The sequence below is a fragment of the Neophocaena asiaeorientalis genome, unplaced genomic scaffold, assembly GCF_003031525.2.
Source record: "Neophocaena asiaeorientalis asiaeorientalis breed wild unplaced genomic scaffold, Neophocaena_asiaeorientalis_V1.1 scaffold137, whole genome shotgun sequence".
NCBI lineage: Eukaryota > Metazoa > Chordata > Mammalia > Artiodactyla > Phocoenidae > Neophocaena > Neophocaena asiaeorientalis.
Window position 1 is genome coordinate 889,522 of NW_020171804.1, and position 22,370 is coordinate 911,891.

Sequence of the window (22,370 nt, forward strand, 5' to 3'; positions counted from 1 at the left end):
GGGGACATCAGCTCTCAGGACTTAAAGTGAGGCACTTTGTGGAATAGATTCGGTTTACAAGCACTGTTTTACTTTACTTCAAGTAAAAAAGAAGGACTAAGCTAAAACCATTTGACCTGCTTCTGTGCATTTATTCAGTGGCCCACACTCTGCTGTACTTCAGATGCCAAGGAAAACGCGTGTCAGTCCTGATGCCGGGTTGGTTCTTGGGACCTGCCCAGTTCTAGGTGGATACAACCCAGGTTCCCTTCCCTGCACGGCTGCGTGGGGCTAGTCCTTCTCGGGGACTGTGCTGGACACTCACAGTGTCTCAAACTGGTGATGGAAATGCCTGGTCCCGATTCACACGCAACCTCCAGTTAGAGTGGAGTCTCCTTGCCCTTCCTGACTTGAGTTCTGTCCTCTCTCCTTGTGTATCTGCCTCTTTCCCTCAGCCTACGACAGTTTTGACCCCTGGTGGGGTGGGGTGGAGATGAGAAGAGGAAGGAAGGGGGTAGGAAATCTATTGCTTGGGCTTCAGCCAGAGGAGGCGCAGGCATGCGTGGTCCAGGCTGGGCAACCTGCCACCATCCTGCAGAGGAAGCTCTGTCTCTGTCTGCTTCTCTTGCACCCAGAGGTTCATCCCATAGGGGCCGTCAGTCCTCTGGCTGCCCCTTGGGGTAGAGTCTACAGCAGCCCCACTCCAGTTTTCTCTGGTGTGAGGCTGGCATCCAGTTCATGTTCAAGGGGAGCATCCCGACAATTTTTATTTGGCAAACACTGCATCTAGTCCCCACAGACACCTTTTGCCAATGTACTCTGGAAAGGGCAGTATTCCTTAAATAGTCCTCAAGTGTTTCACCTTTGTTATTTAAAAGCTTATATTTAATTTTGTTTCGATTGCCGAAGTCACAGTCTCTGCAGCTGTAAAATTACTGTTCTGTATAGGATCCATCTAAGGAGACTCGAGGTCCATACAAAGGGTACTTGAGGGCTTCCTTGTTCCGGTGTCGGGAGCCTCCTCATACGTACTGGAATTACACTATGTTTAGGAACTTCTATTGTATCTGGCATTATTTCTAGTGCTGTATTGTTTACATTAAAATTTTTTTTTTCTGTGTATTATGATGTTTTGACATCTTACAAACACCTTCTGGCTGGGGAGAGACTGGTTAGCCAATGCTTAGAGATAGAAAACAGCCCATCCAGGAGCAGTTCTGTGAGATGGAAACTAACCAGTCCAGAGCAGACCTCCTCGGTCTGGCCCGTGCACCCCAGGAGAAAATATTCTTTCACCTTAATCACCCCAGGGCAAGGTTCCAGGCAACTAGGGACCACATCTATAGCTTAGAGCCACCAGAATTGCTCAAACTAACCAGTCCTAAGCTGTCCACCCTGCACTGCCTTGTCCTTCCAAAGGAAACCTTAATAAAGGCTTTGGCACTGGCCCTTCCCTCACTCCTGTCCTCTGCCTCCTGACCAGCTAGTGCTCCCTGTGGCCCTTTGTGGTGTGCCATGTCTCCTGAGTGTAAGAAATTTGCTTTTCTGAGCCTCTCTTCTGCCTCCTCTTAGGCTGACTGACTAACCGTCTCGTAAAAGAACACAGAACAGGTGCCCAGACCAGAAGAAGAGACAAGTTTGCCTGTTCCCACAGAGGTCATTTCTATCTTTCTTTTTTCATCGAAGTATAGTTGATTTACAATATGGTGTTTATTGTTTTACCCAGCCAAACTCAAGTCCACTTGCCCACGTGCAGTAAAGCCAATCTACTGACACAGGGTTCACAGGGGTTATTGTGAAGGAAAGTGTAACATTTATTGTACCACCAAGCAAGGAGTCCAAGCAGCTAGTGCTAAAAAGACCCAAACTCCTCGATGGCTTTCAGGGAAAGGTTTTTAAAGACAGGGTGAGGGAAGGTGTGGTGGGGTGTGTGATCGGCTCGTGGACATTCTTCTGATTGGTTGGTGGTGAGGTAATCAAGAGTCAACATCACCAATTTTCTGTTTCCAACAGCTCTGAGATCAAGGTGCTTGTGGGCAGTGTATAGTTGACTTCTTCCACCTGGTGGGGGTTTCAGTATCTGCAAAACAGCTCAAAGGACATGGCTCAGAATACGATCTACAGCCCCTGAGGAGGAACTAAAGTCCTTGACTTTGTTTAATGGCTAAACTATTATTATTTTGTCTTGATTGACTGTTTTTCTTTGTCTCTGCATTTTCTCGCTTCTCTAATTAGACTTCTTCTTTGGAACTCGGGGAAGGCCCAGGAGTCTAAAGTTTTTCTACAAGAAAGAGGCAGGCAGAGAACACTGAAATTGAGCAGGGCCCTGTGGGGCTCCTGGTCATGGAGGCCTCTTCTTGTCCCCCATTTCTTATAGGCAAGACTCCAGCCTCCATGACCTTCCCTGAGTTCCAAGGGGCAGATGTGAGCAGTTCTTAATCAAGGGAGGAGCAGCCAGGAAACAATCTGAGACAAAGGAGGCAAGAATATACGATGGAGAAAAGACAGTCTCTTTAATAAGCGGTGCTGGGAAAACTGGACAGCTACATGTAAAAGAATGAAATTAGAACACTCCCTAACACCATACCCAAAAATAAACTCAAAATGGATTAGAGACCTAAATGTAAGACCGGACACTATAAAACTCTTAGAGGAAAACACAGGAAAGGTGGTGATGGTGGTGCTGTGATAAATTGGGAGATTGGGATTGACATATATACACTAATATGTATAAAATGGATAACTAATAAGAACCTGCTGTATAAAAAAAATAAATAAAATAAAATTCAAAAATTAAAAAAATAGAAAAAATAAGAAACCACCTGAGGCAAGATTAAAGGAACCAGAGAAGCTCATCAAGATTAGGAGACCAGGGCTTCCCTGGTGGCGCAGTGGTTGAGAGTCCGCCTGCCGATGCAGGGGACACGGATTTGAGCCTTGGTCTGGGAAGATCCCACATGCCGCGGAGCAGCTAGGCCCGTGAGCCACAACTACTGAGCCTGTGCGTCTGGAGCCTATGCTCCTCAACAAGAGAGGCCGCGACAGTGAGAGGCCTGCGCACCACGATGAAGAGAGGCCCCCGCTCGCCGCAGCTGGAGAAAGCCCTTGCAGAGAAACGAAGACCCAACACAGCCAAAAATAAATAAATAAATTTATAAAAAAAAAAAAAAAAAAGATTAGGAGACCAGCCACCTGAGCCCCTGCACACGCCCTAATGTTGTCAGAAACCCCACCCTTAGGAGGTATTGTCATAAAACTCCTCATCAAATCCCTCTGGGTTGGAACACATAGTTTTTTGAGGCAGGAGCCCGCTGCCTGGCAAAGTGATAAAGATATTCCTTTCTTTTCTTCCAAAGCTCTGTCTCCCCATTTCTTTTCGGCACCGGTGAACAGAGGCTGGGTTTTCGGCAACAACATGGTGTGGGGAAGGCCCCCCCATGGGAAGGGGAAGGCCTGTGCTGGGAAGGCCACATAGGGTCCTGCCTGGTTATAGTTTTAGGTGTACGGCATAGTTACAGCATAGTGATTCAGTATTTTTGCAGATGATACTAATTGATGTTTAGACGAAAGCCTTGAAAGGATTATGATAAACTGGGACATTTCCATCCACCTGGCGACAATGGCATCTGCTGATGTCCGTTATGGGTCCTGAGCAAACTGACCACCTCCCTTCTCTTTTTTACTATTTATTTATTTATTTGGCTGCCTGGGTCTTAGTCGCGGCACGCGGGCTCTTCTTTGCCACGTGCAGGATCTTAGCTGTGGCATGTGAGATCTAGTTCCCTGACCAGGGATTCACCCCAGGCCCCCTGCATTGGGAGCGTGAGCCTTAACTGCTGGATCACCAGGGAAGTCCCTGACCCCAGCCTCTTCTAATCTAATCTCCTCTTTGCTTCAAGCATGACAAAGCCACAGGGCAGTCAGGGAAAACTTAGTACAGCCTTCCGGGAAGGCAACCTGGCCTCACTTTCTCATTGAATACGCCTCTGTGTGCTGGCTGGGCTGCGCAGTGAGGTGAGGTGCTCTCCTGCCCTTGCCGAAGCCATTGCCACACTCCTTGGGAGAGCTGGTGATTCCTGTGTCTTAAACAATTTCGCGCTCCAGTGAAGAAATATGGATGACCAAAAAGAAGAAAATCCCCTGTTAGCGCCATCCTGAAGCCCCACCTGTAAACCTCTGAGTCACTTTCAGTACCCACACACATGGCTTTCAGGAAAGGGGGCTGCCATGCAGAATACACAGGCAGCTTTTACAACTCGACACTATGCGATGAACAGGTTTTCGTATCGTTATATCGTCTTCCGCTAAGTTATTTCCAAGTTTTGCATAATCACCCCATTGAACGAACCTTGTGAATGCATTTAATCAGCGCCATGGGGTTGGCCAGAATCAATGAAAAATGAATCATGTGGACCATTCATTATTGTAAATAGCCCCGTGAGTCCAATCCTCATGTGTGCACTTTTCAACGCATCCACGATCACACCTGAAGGCCACGTTTCCAGATATGGAATCTCTTGGGAGGTGCTGTACGGAGGCTTGTGATACTTGTTTGATACAATTCTGATACCAAATTGCTTTCATAAATATTGTATCAGTTTCTACTCCTCAAAGAGTGTGTCAGATGCTTTCTCACCCACCGTGTTAACACTGGGATTATCCATGCTTTTAATCCTTGCCAATTCAATAGGTGAAAAAACGTCATCTCATTATTGGCAATGTTCTGGGCCTGCTAATGGCCGTCAGACATATGCTGGTGATCATCTTTTGAAGTCAACCATTTAAAATGTCCTTGGCCGAAGTAGTTCACGTTATGATTTGTAAATGCAAGATTTATAACAAGCTAATAGAAAATACTGATGTAATGTAACCAGCTTCAGCTAGAAGGCCACTCTCTGAATAAGACCTTTTCCTTTCAACTGCCATTAGGGTGAGGCTCTCCAACTTCCATTCTGTCAAATGCGACATTAGTAAGAAGAATTGTCCAGGACGATAAGTCGGGTGCTATAGTGACCCCAAAGCAATACGCAAGCGAGGAATTTGTTATTAATATTTATTTATTTATTTTAATTTTTATTTATTTATGCGGTACGCGGGCCTCTCACTGGTGCGGCCTCTCCCGTTGCGGAGCACAGGCTCCGGACACGCAGGCTCAGCGGCCATGGCTCACGGGCCCAGCCGCTCCGCGGCATGTGGGATCTTCCCGGACCGGGGCACGAACCCGTGTCCCCCGCATCGGCAGGCGGACTCCCAACCATTGCGCCACCAGGGAAGCCCAAGGAATTTGTTATTAAAACAAGAATATCCTCCAACCAACATGGTAGTGTGTTAATTCTCCAATAACACCCAGGAACCAGCCCCTCCTGGGTTCCCTGGGCATCAACCTGCTCTTTCTCCAATAACTCAGTGCTTGCTGGTTTCTAAAAGCTGATAAGTGTATTTATTCTATTGTTTTGACTTTGCTGTACTGTCAGTAATTTTACAGATCACTAATTTCAGTGCCACAATCTGTAAGCAGAATGAAGGTGCTACATTCTTCCAATTAATTAACCAACAAACTTAATTTCACACTACAGAGTTTTGGAATAGAAACTGTTTACCGAAATTACCATTGCAAATAATGAAACTGAATGTTTAAAGAACCAGCATTTAGTATTGTCAATTAAGTCTGGGCTGAATGTTAATAAATATAACACAGTGTGGGAAACCATCTGCTGGAGTGTCAGTTTGCTGAGAGCCTTCGCCTCCAGCAGCCTGGTCTGCACAGCCTGGGGATGTGTCCTCTGGGAAGCAAGGGGTGATTGCAACTCGTTATGCAGCCACTTCCATCAGGGGACACTATCGCTAAACTAACACACACACACACACACACACACACACAAGTCAGCTGGGTTATTTCAGCTTTCAGAAGGTTCACTTACTGAGTAATCAACAGTGTGACAAGAACCTCATTTAATAAACTTCACGTACAATCTTGCCACGTGTTCATTTTTCAATGTTCTTCCAGCCTTTACCCCTGGGAATGCACACGTCTTAAACATGTGCAAACAGCACGTGTAGTTGTCCCTCGGAATCCACGAGGGTTTGGTTCTAGGACTCCCGCAGATACCAAGGTCCAGAAATGCTGAAATGCTTTACATAAACTGGTGCAGTATTGGCATAAAACCTACACGCATCTTCCGTATACTTCAGGTCATTTCTAGATTACTGACAATAACCGACACAATGTTAATGCTATGTAAGTAGTTGCCAGAGCTTGGCAAATTCAAGTTTTGCTTCTTGGAACATTCTGGAATTTTTTTTCCTGAATAGTTTTGATCCGTGGTTGGTCGAATCTGCAGATGCAGAACCTGCTGATATGAAGGGCCGACTGTATACAATTTCCTGTAATTGCATCACAAATGTCCTTGTTATCACTACTTGGTCCTTTAGTCATCATGCTGACTTGCTGTGTGGTAGTTCTTCACGTGGGTGGGCTGTGATTTGCTTCACTTTTCGTCTATTGTTGCCACTCAAATTGATTCCTGTTGCTGAAGATGAAGCATGGGGGCTTTTCATAGTTTGGTATAATTTTCTTAGGATGAATTCCCAGGCATTTTGAAACACCAGAGCAAAGGGGGATGAACATTTTAGTGCTTTGTGTTTTTCTCACTAGCATATTGTGTTTCTGCTTATCCCCTTGTCTGTAATGCCCTGCCCATTCATTCCTTTGGGTGGTAATGCTATCTAAGATAAAGAAGCTTTGTTTTCTAGGTTTCTATCCTATCCCCGTGCACTGCCTCTATCTCCTCTAGGTTTCCCTTTTGCCTGCTGTGGAGGCTAGGTTCCCATTTGAGCGTGCGTGCTCTAAAGCTGGTGGGAAATGCTGTGTTCACGTACTTAGCGGAGATTGGCTACTGGCAGGCTTTTCCTCCTGTCACCACCTGGAAACCTTACCTTTGAGGATATCGGTTCTCAGAAAGGCTGTATTCCAAGGGTGCCCGGCCTTGATGGCGTTTGGGGAGCTGGCCAGGGGTGTGGACCTCTCTCCCTTTGGAGGGTTTGCAGAAAATGCTTGGCCTTTGGTCTCACTCCTCACCTGCTCCCGTCCCACCCCTCCTGCTATCCTGCCTCTTGTGCCCCAGACCTGGATCCTCTCTGGCTTCATTTCCCTGGAGAGGAAACCCTCTGTCTCCTGGTGAGAGGTGGAGGGATGAAAAACCAGCACTAAGTGTGAAGAAGGGACTGGGGACCCATCCAGCCTGTGCCCCAGCCCCTCCTGGGTTCCCTGGGCATCAACCTGCTCTTTCTGGGTGGCCCCTCTGAAGGCACCTGGATGCCGGTGCCTTGTCCTCTGCCAGGTCACCTCCTGGCCCTTTGCCCAGGCTGATCCAGCTAATAAGGAAAGGAGCCAAAGACTCCAACCCGAGAGGGTTTTCCACCGAAACACCGGTGCTCTTCCTGGCACATGGCTCCCTCATTCCTGCCCTCAGCTTGGTGGTGGTGACGATGGTGGGGCTCTGATCTGGGGCCAGCCTGTGGGCTCTGAGCCTCACCCTGCCTTTGCCTGTGCCATGACCCCTAACTGTGTTTCAGTCTTCCTCCCACAGCCTGTCTACTCTTGCCAGAGGGGAAAGTCGGGGGGCTTGCACCCCACCCCATCAGGGCAACGTTGGAAAAGCTTTGTGGCATGTGCCGGTGTGGGGAAGGGTGGCTGTGTAGTCAGCCTGGTGTGGGCACAGGGGTTGATGCTGTGGAGGTTGAGAAGAATCTGAGACTCACACAGATCACATACGGGTCTTTGAAGGAAACTGCTGCTCTCAGGGTGGAAATATTGCTTTTTAGAGATCTTAGAATAAAAAAGCGATAGTTCATCACAGAAAGCATCTGTGTCTGCCTTCCATGTTCCTGCAGGGGTAGAGCTTGCCCTTCTCCTAGGCTCCCTCCTCTCCCCCCCCACACCCCTGCCCACTGCAGCAAGGGAGACCCCTCCTCTCATTAGGACAGCAGCCAAGCCTGGGTTAAGGGGGGAAATCTTTCAATGGTCATCAGGTCACCGGGGCCAGTGGTGCTGGGGATGGCAGGCTGACACTTTTAGCGGCCTCAAGAGGAGAGAAAGCACAGGCGATCTTTGCTTAAAAGGGATGTGCCCTGCCCAGCCAAGATGGGCAAGTGCAAAGTAGAGGGAGAGTAGGGGAGGCAGGGACCTAGGAGGGCTTGGAATGCTTCCTCCTGGTGTCTGTGAGGAGTGAGGGGCTGGGGGACACAGGAAGGCCGACTCCAAATCTCCCCCCACTCCCCTAACCCAACAGGGTAAGATACGCAATGCTGGCATCTAATCCAAGATCACCAGGCATGAAAAGAAGCCAGAAAATAGGACCATAATGAGGAGAGGAATCAATCACAGAACCCAACCCAGAAATGAATGTTTGTGACATTGTGTTAAGCAAAGCATCCTTAGATATGATACCAAAGCCAAACAAACTAAGAAATTGGACTTCATGAAAATTGAAAACTTCTGATCTCGGAGAGACATTAAGAGAATGAAAAGGCTCAGCCACAGACAGGGAGAAAGTATTTCCAAAGTATTATTTATGTCTGACAAAGAACTTGTACCCAGAATGTAGAAGGAACTCTGAAAACTCAGTATAAGGAAAGAGACAAAAAGAGAATTAAAAAAAAAAGAAGACAAGAAAAGAGACAACCCGATAAAAAATAAGCAAAAAATTTTACATAGATACTTCAAAGACAATATATGGATTGCAAGTAAGCATATGGATATCCTAAACAACACTAATTGTTATAAAATACAAATTAAAACAAAAATTAGAACACTGGCTTTCATTTCTCTAGTATAAACACTAGAAGAGGGATTGGGGGTACTGCTGGCCAGTTTCCCCACTGCGAAGTTACTCCCTGCCCCCCAGCCCTTCCACACTGTGCTATTCATAAAGAAGTTACTACATGCTCTCCCCCTTCGAGGGGTGGGGAACCATGCTGCACCACCTTGTGGAGGGGGAAATAAACACCTTGGACCTCTGCTGCAAGAAGTCCTGTCCATTCCCTCCTGTCTACTCATCTATTCCATCATTTACATCAGCAAGAACCCAGGGGTGTTTATGTTAGCCTTTGTGTTATAATCCAATTCTACATTACTTATTTTGTTACTCAAATCGTTCCAGCTTTGGCCATTAGGAGTCTCTTTGGTTTGCTCCTACGTCACCTTGTGTACTGCTATCATTTTGTGCTTTTTGAGCATTTTCTTATCTTTTATAACACAAGATACTGCAGAATCATCTCATATGTCAATATTTCCTGCCCCAGTCCTAGAATAAGCCATTTCTTTAAGGAGCCCTGGTTCCTTTTACTGAAGAATGGTCTTAGAGACCATGATCTGGGCGTTGAGTGTGCTCATTGCTACAGGAGTATCACTGATTCTAGGCTTTCTCAACAGACGGGGCTGGGAAACATATGTGTGTATACTTACCTGTGTACACACACACACACACACTCACACACACATCCATCTGTACCTATATTGGGATAGACATAAGTTCATAGTTATCTATCCAAATTTTATTCCATACCACATGGTTCATGTTAACCTTCCCTAGATTTTCTGGAACTTCTAACTCCAACAGTGACAAACCTGGTTCTCACCATCCTCTATCCACTTAGTTAGGTTTTCATTTCCAGTATATATGTATAGTGATTTCAGACTTGTAAAATTGTACTCCCATGAGAAATAACTTTGCCAACTAGAGTGCAGTGCTTATTTATGTACTGTTCTTTTTGCCTTGAGTCATATAGACTCCACTCGTTTCCAAAGTTACTGAGGTCAGGACCTCTTCCCCACTCCCTTCAGTGAGATTAGTTCATACTTTCATAATCGAGTTAGATTCTATTGTCATATTCTGCATTCCATCCTGGGGAAAACGTACCTGAGTTGTGATCCAATATTCGGGACCCATTGTTGTCACTATATACAGCCTTGCATTCAAATGCCCACAGGGGAACAGACACTGGAATGTGACTGCAGAAAAATCTCCCATTTTTGCCAACCGAAATAGCTGAAACAGAGGCAGGACGGCCCCTACCTCTTTTTTTTTTTTTTTAAACATCTTTATTGGAGTATAATTGCTTTACAATGTTGTGGTAGTTTCTTCTGTATAACAAAGTGAATCAGCTATATGTATATATATATCCCCATATTCCCTCCCTCTTGCGCTTCCCTCCCACGCTCCCTATTCCACCCCTCTAGGTGGTCGCAAAGCACGGAGCTGTTTCCCCCTAGCTATTTTACATTTGGTAGTGTATATATGTCCATGCCTCTCTCTCACTTCGTCCCAACTTACCCTTCCCCCTCCCCTTGTCCTCAGTCCCTACCTCTTCTGCTTTCAATATCTTGCATGGATGCGTCTAATTGGTGAAACTTGAATGGGTGCAAAGACGTGTGAGAAATCTAATTTTTTTTTGTCTCCAGCCTCTGTGGAAGAGGATGGCCGGCCTGGAAAAAATTGGAATGAATGTGATGTGCCAGTCCCCAATCTCCACCACAGGGAACGAGTGCAGAGTGGAGACTCCCAGGGTGGAGGACAATTGCAACGATCCAGGTAAGAGGTGAAGTTGGCTGGAATAGGGTGGGGACAGTGGGTGTGGAGTGAGGGGGACAGATTCAAGAGTGGAGGTGTGGGCAAAGCCAGAAAGAGAGCTTTTTCGACTGGGAGAGGCATTCTTTCTCTCACCTCTCTGTAAAAACCCACAGTTGGCAGGTATTACAGCCCTTTATTCCCAGGTTCCATCACTTTAGGTACACGGCTCTATACCCAAGATAGGACCCTATGGCTACAGCCAGCACCCTACTCCAGGTTAATTGTGCCATGGCCCCAATTCCAAGACATCTCACACATATCTTTGGGGTTCATGTTTCAAAGGTGAAACATGTCTTCTGCAACCGAGAAAGGATCCTGGGGGTCGGCGTCTTTCTATGGTTGCCTGTGCTTCCTTCCTCCCCCGGAATCTTCGCCTTTATCCACACCTTTCGTGAGTAAACTGCGTGGTCTTGTGAGTCCTCCCAAGTATCCAACCCCATGTAATTGCTGCACCTTCACTCAAGCTTTGGTTGGGGCTGTTGAGTCTCTCATTCAGGAGGTGTTTTTCAGTCTTGTATTCAAGGAGGGAGTTGGGGTAAGAGCAGAAGCGGAATCCCTTTCCTCCCAGGAAGATTCTTAGAAATTTATGGATGCGTGTGGGGAAAGGATCCACCGAGGTCTCAGCCACACTCATTGCTGACCTGGCTTAGGGAAGCTGATGACCTCCACTGACATGCAGGAGTAAATTATAAGACAATTTGTTAATGTATGTCATTTGTGCAGACCAGAATATTCCCACCCACATGACCCAGTGCCTCCCTTCCAGAAGGTAGACCCATATGGGCACGAGAAGAAAGGGAGGTTCATAGGGGCCTGACTGTCACGCTATCAGGTAAGACAACCTGCATCTATTTAATGGGGTCGGTCCAGGGTACTGCCCTCTTGTAAGGGGGACGGCTTTGCCAAGAGGATCAGAGAAGTAAAGGTCTCCCACCTTGCCTGCGCCATCTCTGTGACTTCTAAGCTTCCGTGGCACCAGAACGCCCCACCGTAGCCACTCTCACACACACACACCACACACCCTCTCCTTTCAGATAAGACAAGGTGGTCACAGCCAGGAGTCACCAGGACTGGTGGTTCAGGTACCAACCACCTGCACTGTGCACCTGTCCTGCCGCATATCAGCCGGTGGCCGAGCTGTCCCCCTCCCATCCCCTGTGGCTCAGTGCCTTAGTCAACAAAATAGGTCACACGATTGTCATCAGGACCACAAAGTGCTTAGAAGCTCTCCAGGCACATAGCAGGTGCCACATCCATTTTGGCTGAAGTTGTCTGCATCCTGCCATGTCTTTTGAGGATGACCTGGCACATCTCTGAGACATGGTGGATTGATTTTGCAGTTTGGTTTTGAGGGCAGCCTTACCTTATTTCAAGTTCTCGTGGGGCTGGTCTATAGCAACCTCCTTTGCTAGTTTTCAAGTCTGTTATTGAAAATGTTGTATTATGTTTCTATTTTTAATTTTTAATACTTACCTTGAATTATCTGGACATCATTAATTTCTTCCCCTCCCCAGAGAAACTTTCTACGGATAACCTCCTGAAAGCAGTCACTGGCAGAAACCCTCCCTGGAAGTGGGGACACATGCAGTGAGAACTTGCCCACTGGCCACCATTTCACGGTGACTCCCAGATCCTAAGACAGGGGCTGGTACTTCTCTTTGTGTCTGTGGCGCTTCTAGTGGTGCTGACCTGGTGTCTCCCCTTCTGGTCTAGATGCCCCACATGGAAGACACTAATGTTTCAACATCATGAACACTAGGGATATTTCCACACTTCCTCATCCATCTGTTCATCCACTCGATAAACACGCGTTCCGTGACTGCCGTGGGGCAGGATGGCAACGGGTGGGAAGACGGCAATAAGCAAAACAGGCCAACCTCTGCTCCGTGGATTTGACATTTTGATTGGGATAGCCAGACACCAAACAGGCTGAAACACGCTGTGAAGAAAGACAAAGCGGCGTAGGCTGACAAAGCACAGCAGGTGATGTGGTATTTTATCTTAGTCTCCTCTGGTAGAGCGATGTTGAACATGGGTGAAGGAAGTGAGAAGTGGTCCCGGCTTCCAGAGCAAATAGGAGATCAAAGTCTCCACGGAAGAAGTCAGTCTGGCATGTTGGGAGGGTGGGAGGCTGGGGGTCGGGCAAGTCCTTCTGGGAAAATGGAGAGTGGTACCACCTGAGGGCAGGGGGGCTGCACCTGGATCTGGTTAGGCCCTTTAACAGACTTTGGGTTTGGGAGTGACAAGATCTCACGTGTGTTTAGAAGAAGGAGGCTGGCTCCTGTGTAGAATCAAGAGGGGAAGAGCAGAGGGAGGGGAGTTAAGAAGGCATCATGTTGTTTCAGCAGGTACGCTGGGCCGTGAGATGTGGCATTGTGGGTGAAGTCTAGGTGCGCTGCGTTCGGTGTAAATAAAGCTGGTGCCAGGTTTCCGTCTCCGCAGCCAGTTACAGAGGTCAGAGTTGCGGTGCCATTTATTGAGATGAGAATGGCTGGAGGCAGCAGGGGTGGGGGGGCTGCAGTCCAAAACTGGTGGATGTTTACACTTGCAATGCGTCTTAGACTTCTGTGTGGAGACTGAGCAGAGGTGTCGAGTCTGAGAAAGTTCAAGTGAATGGCGTGCACATGGAGTTGGCCTTGAAACTGCTGGTGTTCAAAGCCACTGGACTGCAGGAGGGTGGACACAGAGAGCAGGAGGTCTGAGGATAGCCCCAGGGCACTCGATTTCAGAGGTCAGTAGGTTAGGAAGAAAGTGAGACGTGAATAATGATGGCGCAGAGGGCGAGCACGGTGGTTTGGGCGGCACTGGGGCTAACATGGTCATGGTCATCTTGGCGTCATGTCAAGGGAGCCATGATGGTGGTGCTGTGGGTGATAGGGCTGCTGTAGGCAATGGTCACAGTGCTTCTAGACTCTTCTGTTCCTGGTGTGGGATTGACACTCGAATTGATTCGTCATCTGGTAGCTGCTTTATTATTTATTCTATTATGTCCCCTGGCATGTGAAGAGCCCCTCAAATTGAGTTACACATGAGTCTTTCTCCCAGCTCTCTAATCATCAATTATTCCACGCTTGAATGAATTTTAAAATACATGCAATAAGATGCAGTGGCTCGCTACCAGACACTGGGAGACAAGAATTACATTTTTGAGTCTGTTAATGTAGACTCTTAGGGTGGAACATTAGCTTTAATCTTGTCTCCAGATGCCAGATACCTTTCCTTCTACCTTACAGCACACTGCTAATTCTCGAAATTACATCTGTTAAAGCTAAGATGGTATCTATCACAGTTGCTTAGAATGATGAGGAGTTATCCTAATGAAAATAAATATCCTGCCAAGTGTGGTTTGCTCTCTTTGCCGTTTTTTTTTTTTTTTTTTGGATCTCTTTGAATGCAGTGTTTGGTTTTTCCCAATTTCACATCCACAGTAGGTGCTGGCTGGTTCAGCAGTCCAACATGGCAGGGGAGAAAACAATGTCCACCTTCTGCTTGGCTCTGTTCACCTGGGAGCTCTTTCCAGCAACACCTGTAGTAGCCTCAGTAACTCAAAGTCTGGCGTGGAAGTATACTTCTAAGAAGGATTCCAGAAGCCAAGTTCAGTGCCCAGGGTTTGTTTGCGGTGTTGGGGGAGCTGACTGTCCTGCCTCCACTCCCCCATACTGAGCCCCACCTGCTGACCCCAGGGGAACACTGTCCTGTCCCGTTAGTCCTCCCGGCCTTGGTCTCTGCTCTTCTTGCAGCCAGGGGTTTGCTATTTCACTCACCTCGCTCCTGGTGAAATTTCTACAGAGGCTGGTGCCCCCGGATGGTCATGCCTCATCCGTCCCTGGACCCCACTGTGCGGGGAGCTGTTTGTTGGTGGGACCACTGCCTCTCCACACTGAGCCATGCGGGGACTGGTTTTGTGTCTTATTTACTTCCCTGCTTCCAGCATAAAGCTTGGTGTGAGGTCCACGTTCTTGAACTCATAAATGAATTAGGAATGAATGAAAAAGAAATATTCTGAGTTGAGATGGCACTGCCTATCCTGTCCAGGGAAGCCCTAACCCTGTGAAAGCCTCCGAGTCCATGATTCCTGCTCTGTCATGCTCCTGACACTGGTCTCCATATGTATCAAACAGGGAGGACAGCCCGGCCTTCCCCATGCCTTCAGGACGAGTGGTGATGCATGCACGTCACCTGGTTCCTGGTAACCTACTCCAATCTCAGGACTAGCAGAGGAAGGCAGAGCCTTGACCAGATTTACGTGGGGTTGAGAGTATCAGGATTACGTGCAGCCTCAAAGTGCCAGGGAGGATTGCTGTCCACAGCAGTCCTCGGAGATGTGCTCCTGAGACAACAGAGGGCTCTATTTTAGTGGCAGGAACCTCAAGGTATCTTTTGAGTTACTGGAGAACAGAAGTCACAGGGCCTCCTGGACGTGCTCATCTGAAGGCTATTTTCAGCAGGAGGAGAACAGAGCATTGCTGGTAGCTGCTTTTAAGCCATGACAGTCAGTTTCCTGGACCTCTGACTTCCCTTGAAGACTTTCATCTAGATGTATCTTTCCTTTTACTCCCAAGAGCCTTCCTGGGGGGTCAAGGAGGAGTCTGTGTTGTGGGTGAGAGGTGGGTGGGTCGGAGGGCTTCCTGACATCACAGCCAGTACTGGACAGAGGAATTGCAGGAGGGCTCCACCTTGCTGGCCAGCTCGGCGTACTCATTTGACCGGTGGAGACTCCGATGCCCCGAATAAGGAAGTGCCAGGTAACGGAAGGATCTCTCCCTTCCTCAGGAGTCCGGACATCTGCTCCAGCACAATGTACTGTGTGGCCATGGACTAGCCCCTTCCCCCCTGCCTGTTCAGAGTCCCTTGAGGGCTTAGTACAGAAGGTAAGGACTCTCCTCTTCCGCACTGATCATTGCAGGGACAGGAAAGAGCCCCAGCCTCACAGCATCGCTTCTCCTTGAATCTGTGGTTGAATGATAACAATGGGGAGAGTGGTTCTCACTGGGTCTTCGGTAGCTGAGACGCAGAAGCCAAGATGGAAACTGGAACATGTCCTCGGATGGGGCGATGACAAAAAAATCTGCTTTCTTTTTTATCAAAGGTAGCATATCCATTGGTGTGTGGACTTTTTATTTCTGAGGATGAATATCTCTCAGTTTATTTCAATAAGTGCACACTGGGCACAGGCTCTGGGTCAGGCACAGGGACACAAGATGAGTAAGATGTAGCCTGTCCTGGCAAAAACTCTGGGTTCAGGTTTGGTCTGAGGGCTCCAAAGGGCCACCCCCTCCTGTAGCCCCCAAGCCAGGCCTCTGGCTGCTGTTGAGTGGGTATGTGACCTTACCCTGGTCAGTCAGATGCTTGAAAATGGAGCCAAAGCTGGGAAAGGAGCATCCTTGGCAGGCATGGATGGAACGGAAGGATGTAGCTGCAGCCACCGTCAGGGAGGTAGGTGGTGGTGCCAGGGGCTCAGTGCCATTTGTACTGTCCACAGATGAGCATGTACAGGCGGCTTCCTGAGGGCTGTTCTGCCCGTGGTCCATGCTTCCGCTCTCCCTTTGCTCCTGTTCATATTCCAATCTGCCAAATAGCTTTTCGATGAATTCCTTTTACTATTTAATCAGTCGGAGTCCGTTTCTGCTGTTCATAATTAGAACCTCAACTCACTTAGAACTGTAACTCATACAACTTCACCTCAATTAAGCTCTCTTAAAGCTTTGATAAGAGCCACAGTTGTTCTGGGGGAAACTGGAGAAGTCTGCACACAGTTCAGATGCAGGAACTGAGCAGGGGGCTGTCCCTCGTTGAGGGAGCATTCAGCTTGTCTCCATGGGTGGCAGTTAGACCCAGAAGAGTGGTCATCTTATAGGATGTTAGATGTGAAGCAGGAAGAGGAAGCCTTGGGGAATCCTGAAGGGTGGGCTCCTGAGCAGGTGTGGGACACGTGTCTGGAGAACTCTCAGAAGTCGTTGGGAACAATTTTGAAGAGAGCTAACATCTCCCAGTTAGGCCAGGGAAAGCTCATACCATCATAATTTGATGATTAAAACGAGGCTTCATTTTGTGGATATAGGTACAGGCTCATGGGACCTTGCTCATATGGGTCATACATTAAAATACAAACGTTTATGCTTTTGGATAACAAAGGAGTTTTCTTATTGTTTATACTTATCATATTTTCCCAGACTTTTGTTTTCATTGGGGATATTTTTTGTAATATTTCCTAATCTGAATCCTTGTCTGGGGCAAGACTTCTGGAAGGTCTGAATGAACAGCTTGGCAAATCCTGTCCCCCACAAGGCATACACAATACTGGACAAAACTGTCAAAAATAATCTCTTAAAGTTTCTGTCAAATTGGCCAGAGTCATACAGCAAGTTGAGAAGCATTTATTCAAGAAAGTCTACTGAAACTCGGTTTAAAAAATAGTGGGAGGGCTTCCCTGGTGGCGCAGTGGTTGAGAGTCCGCCTGCCAATGCAGGGGACACGGGTTCGTGCCCCGGTCCGGGAAGATCCCACATGCCGCGGAGCGGCTGGGCCCGTGAGCCATGGCCGCTGAGGCTGCGCGTCCGGAGCCTGTGCTCTGCAACGGGAGAGGCCACAACAGTGAGAGGCCCGCGTACCGCAAAAAAAAAAAAAAAATCTCTGATTTAAAACTGATTTAAAAGACAATTTAAAAAATTGATTTAAAAGACAATTACACAAAACAATAATTATAAAGTTGTTCTGTTGGCCTTATATGAATATGTAAATTTATGACAATAATAGCACAAAAGAGAAGACAAGGAATGGAAATAAACTGGAACAAGGAAATGAAACCAAAGCGTAATATGGATCCACAGGAAGAAATTAAGAGTAATGGAAAGTTAATCTAAGAGATTCTAAAATGCAATTTCTCCTTCTTCCTTAAAAACTTAAAAAATATAAGATTATTATAGTAATAATAATAATAATTATAATAACACTGTATTGTTAAGTTTATATCATATATAGACATGCTATAGATGACAATAATAGCATAAAATGGGGGAAGGGAATAAAGCAATGATGAAGAAATTTTCTATATTTTACTGGAATTAGGCACTATTAATATGAAGTAAATTGTCGTAAATCAGGATACATATTGAAAACGCAAAAAAAAAAAAAAAAATCTCTGATTTAAAACTGATTTAAAAGACAATTTAAAAAATTGATTTAAAAGACAATTACACAAAACAATAATTATAAAGTTGTTCTGTTGGCCTTATATGAATATGTAAATTTATGACAATAATAGCACAAAAGAGAAGACAAGGAATGGAAATAAACTGGAACAAGGAAATGAAACCAAAGCGTAATATGGATCCACAGGAAGAAATTAAGAGTAATGGAAAGTTAATCTAAGAGATTCTAAAATGCAATTTCTCCTTCTTCCTTAAAAACTTAAAAAATATAAGATTATTATAGTAATAATAATAATAATTATAATAACACTGTATTGTTAAGTTTATATCATATATAGACATGCTATAGATGACAATAATAGCATAAAATGGGGGAAGGGAATAAAGCAATGATGAAGAAATTTTCTATATTTTACTGGAATTAGGCACTATTAATATGAAGTAAATTGTCGTAAATCAGGATACATATTGAAATCCACGCAGCAATCATTAAGAAAAGAACTCAAACATTGTAGTAAAAAATTCACTAAAAGAATTAAAATGCACCATAGGAAAACATATTTAATACAAAAGAAAGTAATAAAGGAGAAAGAATAAAAAAGACATGAGATATACACAAAACAAATAGCAAATGGAATATGTAGATCCAATCATACCAATAATAACATTAAATGTGGATAGACACACCATGCAAAAGACAGAAACTGTCATAGTAGACAAGTTAATAAGATCCGATTATATGCTGTCTATAAGAGACATGTACTGACATTCAAGGACACAAACAGGTTAAAAATAAAAGTATGGAAAAAAGATATATCATGCAAACAACAACGAGACAGTTGGAGTGGCTGTAGAATTATCAGGCAAAATAGGTCTTGAGACAAAGGGTCATTTTATAATCACATAAGGGAAAATTCATCAGGAAGGCAGAAGAGTTACAAATATATATGCACTTAACAAAACCCCAAAATATAATAAGTAAAACCCCACAGAATTCAAGGGAAAACAATACACAATTCAGCAATAAGATTTGGAGACTTCAGTACCCCTCTCAGTAATGGATAGAGCAACTAAACAGAAAATCAAGGATGCAGAAGATCCGTACAACACTATTGACAAACTTGACCCACCGGACCTCTATAGAACACTTCCCCTAACCACAGGAGAGCACACTTTCCTTTCAAGCACACATGGACTCTTCTCGAGGAAAGGCCATGTCTAGGCCATAAAACAATTGGGAAGCAGTTGCAGGACCAGCTGCTGCTTCATACCAGTGAGGTAAATCAACAGACCACCGCCAACAAAGTGAGTGTGGAGGTCCCAAAACGTACAAAGATTCTGCAATTTTCCTTCTATACTACGCCTTGAGTTTCTGAGCTCAGGGAAGACCTAGACCTTCCTTTAAAGGATCTCCAACTACTTAAATCAGATCCACCCATAATCATCTTCCTTTTGATTAAATGTCAATTGACTAATTGACTCTAATTACTTCCACAAGATCCCTTCACAGCAGCAATTACAATGTATTTGATTGAATAAGGGAGAGAAGGCGCATGTATGCTACAAAATGGCATTTTCCTCCCTACGTCCTCCAATCACAAGGGACTATCCCTCGCAGTATGCTGTAGCCAGAAAGGTACTGGGAAGGGCATTCTAGGGAATGTAGTATAGGACGTAAAGGCGTTCAATTAATAACTAAAAATCTTCCCACAAAGAAAAGCCTAGACCCAGATGTCTTCATTGTCGAATTCTACCAAACGTTTAGACTATAAATACTGCTAATTTTTACAAACTCCTCCAGGAAATAGGAGAGGAGGGAATACTTCCCAACTCATTCTATGAGGCCAGTTATTACTCTGATACCAAAGTCAGACAGAGACATCACAAGAAAAGAAAACTCAGACCAACATCCCTTGGGAATATAGGTACAAAAATCCTCAAAAAATATTGGCAAACCAAATCAAGAAATGTATAAAAAGGATTATACACATGATCAAATGGAATTCATTCCAGGAATTCAAGGTTGATTTAACAGCTGAAAATCAATTAGTACAGAATACTAACAAGACAAAAACCATGATATAGACAGAAAAAGCATTAGACAAAATCCAACACCCATTTATGATACAAACTTTGGACTACCTAGGAATAGGAAAAAGCTTCTTCAGCTAGATCCAGGGCATTTATAAAAAACTAATAGCTAGTGTCATCTTTAAATGTGAAAGACTATATATTTTCTTCCTAAGGTCAGGAAAAGGCAAGGACATCCAATCACACTACTTTTATTCAACATTGGAAGTTTTAGCTAGTGCATTAAGGCAAAAAAAGGAATAAAAGGCATTAAAATTGCAAAGGAAGAAGTAAAACCGTCTTTATTCACAGATGATATGATCTCAGATGCGTAAATCCTAAGTAATCCATACACACACACAAACCGACATGAACTAAAAAACAACTTCAGCAAGATTGCAGGATATAAATCAATATACAACATTCAATTGTATTTCTGCATACTAGCAATAAACAATCTAAAATGAAATTAAGAAAACAATTCCATTTATAATAAATACTTAGGAATAAAATTTAAAAAGAAAGTATAAAACATACACCAAAAATTATAAACACTGTTGAGAGAAATTAAGATCAAAATACATGGGGAGATGCTTAAGTTCATGAATTAGAATTGTTAAGCTATTGTTAAGATATTATAAGCAATATTGTTAAGATTACAATTCTTCCCAAACTGACCTATAGTTTCCACACAAATCCTATGACATCCTAGCAGTTTTTCTTGCAGAAGCGAACAAGCAAATGCTCAGAATAGCCAGTCCTGAAAAAGAGAAACAAAATTGGAGGACCTATATATAGATTTATATAGGAATATAAAAAGAACTCTTACAACTTAGTAAAAATAAAATAAATAGCGCAGCAAACGGGCAAAAATTTGAATAGCTGCTGGAAAGATGCTCAACATCATTAAGGAAATGAAAATATCGACCACGAGATCCAATTACATAACCACTAGTACGGCTAAAAAAAACAACAACAGATAATAACAAGTGTTATCATAAAAAGTGACAAGGATGTGGAGAAGGTGAATGCCTCACACTTTTTTTTTTTTGCAACAAATTTTATTTAGCATGGTCAGTCCCAACATTCAGCACAAAAAGAGTTTACAGAGGATAGAAAATGCATTAATGAAAGCCAGTCTTTACCAAAAGGAAACAGAAAATATATTATTGATTCAAAATATTTTACACTTGAATGATAAACTGCAATAACTTATTCTGGGCACCTACTGACGTAAGAGAAAGGAAGACAAGACAAGAATGCTTTAGAAGAGCTCAATCTCCAGCTGGTATCACAGGAGGCAGTAGAGGTCACTAAGACTGGCAGTGTTTCTTGCTTCCTGCATTAATGCCCTCAGCTGGAACTGTTTGCAGGACAGAAGACATACTATGCTTCAGGAAGACGTCCAGGTCTATTACTCCCCGCCTCAAGGCTTCTCCCAGGTGAAGGATAGTGTCTCCAATAGCATTTTCCTCTGCATACAGATTTAGGATCTGTTTGTATAGTGGGGCTGTGGGAATGATAGCTTCATCAATATCATTGTTTTCAGATCGATTTTCCATTTTCTCCAGAGTAGAACTGAGTTCTACATCCTTCTTTCTCAAAAGTTCTACGTTTTCATCAACCTCAGCTACTTCTTGATCTAAACAGGTAACCATCTGTTCCAGTTTCTGGTGACCTTTTTTCAGGTCTTCTTCTGTTCGTTTCAAGGCATTGAGCTCTGCCTGGGCACGATCCATTTCCTCCTTCATCCGCCATCTCAGTTTGTCACTGACTGCTGAGATGAGAGAGGCTCGGACAGTGTGTCCTCGCTAATTGTGCCATCCCTCCTGGGACCAACGGTGGTCACAGGAGGCTGGGAAGGGTACTGGGAACCTGTGGTGGCAGGATACTGACTGCCAGGTGGGTTAGGACGGCCTGGGTCACCACTGGGATTGGAAGGGTATCCGGATGGGTATGCAGAAATTCCACCTGGTGTACTGGCTCGTAGGAAGTATTTGGTGACCCTGTTGCCTGGTATGGTGGATAGGATGCTGAGATAGTAGGATGAGAAAAGACTGGAGGTTCTTCTCCAAACACTACAATCATGACTTGAACAAGCCCCGAGACTGACTGTGTTTCCATTCATGTAGATAAGGAAGATATATCTTCCCGTTAGCATCCACATGCTTTCCTGTTTTAATAGTCATTGAACTAGTAGGCTTCACAAAACAGATAGGGGGATTGTGCAGCCATGTGTCCAGCAGCCAGTGGCATATTGGATTATTTATATGTATACCTCTATAGGGCACAGGAATTGTTCCCGTGAGCTTCATCAGCTCCCTGGAACTGCCATCATTAAAAACATACGAATCGGGCTTCCCTGGTGGCGCAGTGGTTGAGAGTCCACCTGCCGATGCAGGGGACACGGGTTCGTGTCCCGGTCCGGGAGGATCCCACATGCCGCGGAGCGGCTGGGCCCGTGAGCCATGGCCGCTGAGCCTGCGCGTCTGGAGCCCGTGCTCCGCAGCGGGAGAGGCCACGACAGTGAGAGGCCCGC

General features: G+C 45.3%; 1 pseudogene; it reads right to left on the minus strand.

Moving 5' to 3' along the window:
- Positions 1 to 21,122: 21,122 nt before the first annotated feature.
- Positions 21,123 to 22,370, minus strand: part of LOC112401218 (tumor susceptibility gene 101 protein pseudogene) — a 4,374-nt pseudogene continuing 3,126 nt past the window's right edge.